This window comes from Ornithodoros turicata, chromosome 3 (genome assembly GCF_037126465.1).
Source record: "Ornithodoros turicata isolate Travis chromosome 3, ASM3712646v1, whole genome shotgun sequence".
Classification (NCBI taxonomy): Eukaryota; Metazoa; Arthropoda; class Arachnida; order Ixodida; family Argasidae; genus Ornithodoros; species Ornithodoros turicata.
In genome coordinates this window covers 69,169,770-69,175,769 of record NC_088203.1, presented here as the reverse complement: position 1 = coordinate 69,175,769, position 6,000 = coordinate 69,169,770, and positions in this window count along the sequence as shown.

The window sequence follows — 6,000 nt, the reverse complement described above, 5'->3', positions numbered from 1 at the left end:
TTTATGAAGTTCACAAATTCCTTTATTTTATTAACAGTGCCCTCTCAAACAAAACCCATTTCCTTATTTATTGCAAAATTATAAGCCTCGCTTTATGAATCTCAATTGTAATATTTTGCAGGAATATTGACCATTCATAAATTGTGTGTTAATTCTATTCGATACAATAAAGTAGACCACTCATGATCACCATCCATTCTTTTAATATAGAGGTGTACCTGTGTCGAACAGCCTTTGTACTTACACCATTATATTTACGGTCTGACTTTCTCAAGTTAAACTCATCTCCTACTGATTATTACCCTGAATCAGTTGAGCCCCAATTTTGGTTGAACATGATCTCTGTCTGAACTCCAATCGTGTATCATATCTGCTAATTAGTGGCAATATGAATGTGTATGGTGTAAAATTATTTTAGTGCAAAAATAAACTATGCAAGGCATGTTTGATATCACAACATTCAGCATTTGTGACCATTAATTGTGACAACTGTATATTTGACTTCCTTTCAGTGGCACAGAGAAAAGAGAAAAATTACGAAGCTTATAACACCCAAATGCATCAGCAGCACCTGATGTCATCCTGATTTACAGATGGGAAACTGAAAGACTGTACCTCCACATTTTTCTTCCCTTTTCTAGGGAGCATACTTTTAAAAAAAGACAGACGCAAGTACAGTTTGCTCAGACGTAGCGCTGTAGAACAGCATCCCATCAACGACTACGTTTTTACATGCTCCTTGGCAGCAGCAGCTACATGTCTGTTGACTAGTACTACCCCGTGAAACAGCTTAATTTTACTGTACTGTTCTCTAATGAAATCGTGACTCGCATTAATAAACAGATTTTCTTTGTTGCAACAAAGTTGTGTGTTGCTCTCTCATTCACCTACACGTTTCCCTCTACTTCGTGCATTCGAATAGCTATTCTGCCTGAATCACGGCAGACTGTGATATCGTACATCGACCTACAGAGCTCTGTGCCGAGTACCGTCAACATGCGCAGTACATTCGATGCAAACAATTTGATTCATCTGTTAATAGTTCAGTTGCATGATGCAGCTAGCACGATGATCCATATGCTGCGTACCTCACTTCGATAAACTTGAAACGAATTCACAAAAACGAACGCAGGTCATCGTTCACGGTAGAAGTGGTAAATGGCACGCAAATGGCCACAGCACCGACAACACTACTCCAACGATGAAACATCAGTTCTTTCATGTACTACTCCAACAAACGCTACGACATAAACAAAGCTTGAAGCCCTGAAGCCACAAATCACCAATTTCACAAAACTGTGCAGCATATTGTAGATCAAGAACTTCGAAAAATACGTTCCCTCAATACACAAACCGACGATTTCGCGTCATCTTCGCCTTCGCAGTGCTTCTTGTTGACATTAGGAGCATTTAGGCTTGGCTTGGACAAGTTGCCAGTTGGATGGCTTGGATTGTGTCTGTAATCCACTTGGATCCAAACAATCATCCAACTTTAGGCACAGTGTGCCCAGACACTTTATACTTTTCGCCAAGTATGGGGAGAGATATTTCTGTGCTAATAACTGTGGGACGTCTGATGGCTGCCGCCGCCGTTTGACGCGCTGAATAGGGAGAAATGCATGGGAAGATGGCGACTTACTCCCACCTGTGTCAGTGAGAGAAACAATCTTGAGCTTCACCATTACTATGCTTCGCCATTCTGCTTGATAAACATTTAATTAGTCTCTTGTGTTCAAGTGCAACGCACACTGTCTGAAACTAAACGATCCTAAGCTTCCTTGCAGGGACAGCTCTACAGGGTTTCTTGATGATCTGCTCAATCGACATTGAAATAGTTTTTCTTAAGACAAGCATCTCTGCACAGCATCAACTATCCATGTTTCTCTATCATGTGCGTCTTCCTGCTCAGCTCTTTAGTCCGAACGCGTGCTGAGCTAGTGGGTTTCATTGCTTGGCATCACGATGAATGTTTTCTTTTTTTTTTTTGCGCTCTGCTTATTAAACATTGAAAACTTTTTTTTTTGTCGAAGCACACTATCTGCGACAAAATCCGTTCTTCAGCTTTTAAGAGTGAACGCGCTTCACTCTATAGCATTATTTATGTTTTTACCTCTCCATTCTGCTTGATAAACACTGAAGTACATTTTGATGTTGAAGTGCAAAGCACACTATCACAAGAACGAAAGCTTGGTCCCAGAGGTGGGCTTCCCCCTACGCATGCATACAACATGGATAAGCCCACTTTACTCGAGTTCTGTGGAGAGATGGGTAGAGTGTGTTTTAAGATGTGTTCATCGTACCCCGAACATTTGTTTAAAATTTACCGTTGGCACCGCGAGACAACCGTGGCTGTGAGGGGGCATGGATAGCATGAAGGAGGCTGACTTCAGATGGCAGCACTGAACATATTGATGTAAGCTGTTTTATTCATGTTTTTGTAATGTTCAGCAGCAGATTTGGCTTCTAATGCCGGCTCTCTCGCTAGATGTATGAACCAGTCGGATAGAAAGGAGTGACCAATGCAGTTAGAATGGACGTTATCAACACCCGCGTCGCAGCTGTCCATCTTTGGAAAGACGGTATACAAATGGCGCCATCTATTGTATGTGTAGGGAACATTCTTTGACGCCGTCAGAGCATGTGATAGAGTTTCATTGTGAACCAGTGAGCAGCCGCGGATGGAGGCATGGGCAGTTGGAGCCTACCAGCCCCCCTGGCTAAACCTATCTTATGGCAAAAGTTCCAATATCCCACATTTAAACTTATATTATCTTATCTAGAGATTAGAGGGAGTAGCAGTCGGGTCTAGCGAGGAGTGGAAGTGACCAGTTCGAGCCTGTTAGGGCGCTCTACACGTAAGTGACCAATGAGAGGCCTGTGATGGACTAATGACCACTTGCAGTGAGATGAGCCATATGGCGTCTACCGAGAGGGCTGAGTGACCAATGAGCGCAAGGAACTAACGATCTCTCTGATGCAGCTGAACCAACCCACAGCTGGACCAGGAGGCTGTTGTACCAAATAAAGGTTGAAATCAACACTTCTCGTGTGTCTTGTCTGAAGCAGCTGCCGACAAATTAAGGCTAGCCAACCACTATTCAGTAGGCTTAGCGTGGACCAATCAGGGCCAGCCCTCAGTAGGCTTCGCTATGAAGAGCCAATCAGTAGGCTTAGCGTGGTTCGGCTTAGAAGTCTGGATCAGTAGGACCAATCAGCACGAAGTGTGTGTGGAGCCAGTAAAGAGTTGCACCACAAGGTAAGTAGCGTGGACCAATCAGGGGCAAGCCATCGGTAGGCTTCGGTGTGAAGGCCCAATCAGCAGGCCTAGTGTGGTTCAGCTTAAAAGTTAGTAGGCTTAGAATGGGCCAATCAGCATGAAGTGGTTGGAGCCAGTAAAGAGTTGTGCCCTCTATTGCCAGTGGAACGAGGGCCAATTGGTAGGCTTAGACTGGGGACGACCAATCAGAGCGCTGGGAGAGTGCTCAGCAGGCTTAGCGCGGACCGGCTTAGAAGTCAGCAGGCTTAGAATGGACCAATCAGCATGAAGTGGGCGGAACGTTGCACGCCACAAGGTAAGTTTGAACATCTGAGATAAAGCCGCAGCGTGGCCGCTGCCGCCAGGCCGCGCTTGGACAGTAGGACCAATCAACGGAGCCAGTTAATTAGCACGGCGGGCGTGCACCAATCAGCGTGAAGCAGGGCGGAGTCAAGTAATTAACATAAAAGGGGCGGAGCTATGGTGAACCAATCAACGCGATCAGTAGGTTTAGCGTGGACCAATCAACGTGAAGTGGGAGGAGCCAAGTGATTAGCATAAAGGGGTGGAGCTACAGTAAACCAATCAACGCTCAGTAGGCTTAGCATGGGCCAATCAGCGTGAAGTGGGCGGAGCTGAGCCGACCAATTAGCATAAAGGAGCGGAACTACGGTCAACCAATTGACGATCAGTGGGGCTTGGCGTGGGCCAATCAACGTGAAGTGGGCGGGGCTAATGGCGGCCAATCAGATGGCTTTGGATTGGCTTGTGATGGATTACAAATGGATTGTGTTGGCTTAGAACTGGATTGTGTTGGCTTAGAATTGGATTAGAATCGGCCATCTTGGATTAGAAAAAGGATGTCGTTATAGCACTCGGTTCTTATGCCGTCTGGTTCTTATACAGGCACCGTTATTATGCCGTCTTAATCTATACTACTTTCGCTCCATTTCCTTTCACCCATTCGCGCCGATTCACTCACACATTCGCTCGAGGTCGGAATATTTCCCTTACTCCTGAAAAAAAAATTAATGAAAAGAATAAAAGGAACTAAAATTAAACCATTAAGGGCTAACTGAGGCTTTACGCCCCAAACCAGTGGCCCTTCATTCACTCGGGCGTATCGGGGATCGCTCCCGCGCGCCGCCCTCATACACGCAAGAATAAACGCATACGTTGGCTGGCTGAGGCTTTACGCCCCACCCATCGGCCACTCATTCATTCCTAACAGGAGCTCAAGTCCGAACGTAACCTCCCATTCGCTCTAGACGTGGTACGGATTGGGTTTCCGCCCGTGCGCCTTATCCATTCGCTGGCTTGCGGGGCTTTACGCCCCGCCAGTGGCCACTCTTTCATTCAACATTCGCTCGCTTTCATACAACGATTAGGGGGGCGTACGTGCAAATGTTCCTCTGGCGCGACCTGTTTCTTGATTATTGGTGGCTGCTTGTGGGCAGACTGATGAATGACGATGGTTGGTGAAAGCGTGGCAGATGTTGTTGAGTGATTATGAATATAAAGGAAAAGGAGAGAACCAGACAAACAACAAAAAACCGTTGCCGAAAAACGCCAAAATAACCAAAAACGAAACGGCCGTTATGACGGAAACAAAGCAATAAAAAGAAGAGCAAATAAAGAAAACACGTTGCCCAAAAGGTGCCAAAATAACAATTAAAAAAAACGGCGGGCGTAACGTGCAGCGGATCCTGTATGGCGCCAAGAAGACTACAAAAAATCGGCAAGGTCCGTAAGCTGTTCATAACATGAAGTGAGTTAAAAAGGGAGTTATTATTTAAAAGGTAATAAGTAAACAGTGAAGCCTCCATTCTCGTGCTCGGAAATTGCAGCGGGAGACATCCATTTTGCCTAGAATTCACTGTTTGATATTCTTTTTTCCTCTCTTCGTAGTACCCATCCAATTTTGGTGTTGCATCTTTTCAGAAAGGCGACAGTTTCTCGTCTGGGTTTCCCGTGTGCGATGTCGCATCGCATCTTCCAATTTTGATAGGACACCTGTACCACAACGAGAATAAACTGTCGCATGATGCATTAATTTTTTGTTATGTTTTCCAGGTACCGAAAGGAAGAGAGGGTTATAGACTTTGCAGCGAACAAGGCCTTTACCTTTTCCTTGATTGGCTTTAGAAAGCCACAACTGAAGAAAAGGATTGTGTCTCCCTGTCCACAAAGTGCGCATTTATTTGTTAGTCTATGTGCATTTCTGTGGCAATTTAGTTTAGGCAATATGCCATGAGCGAGCCTCCATGCGAAAGTTTTTCTGGTACTTTCCAGGAACTCGGCGTTAATATTTTTCCAGTCCGGGACATTACCTGGGATTGGCTGTCGGACTTCAAAGAGCACGTCATCAGGAAGTAGTTTCATGGCTCTGGCTCTGCCAATGCTTTTTATTGTAATGTCTTGCTCTTATTTTTAATTTTTTTGCAGTCATTAATGACACCTTGATAGAAGCTACTGACGTTTGAGGCCCTCGGTAGGGTGTTATCCATCTTCCCTTCAATCGCCCTGTTCCCAGTGAGTACCATGTAAACTTCTTTGTTATTTCTATGTCGCAGTCGATTGCTCTCGTGGTCCATATTATGTGGTTTGCTCTGGTTATTAAAAACAAATCGCCCACGTTGTATCCACCATCCTCTTTACTTCGCTTCATCCATTCTCTTTTCACTGCTTCCACGCCGCTGCCCCAGATAAAGGGGAATATTATTTTATCTATTTGTTTAATTATT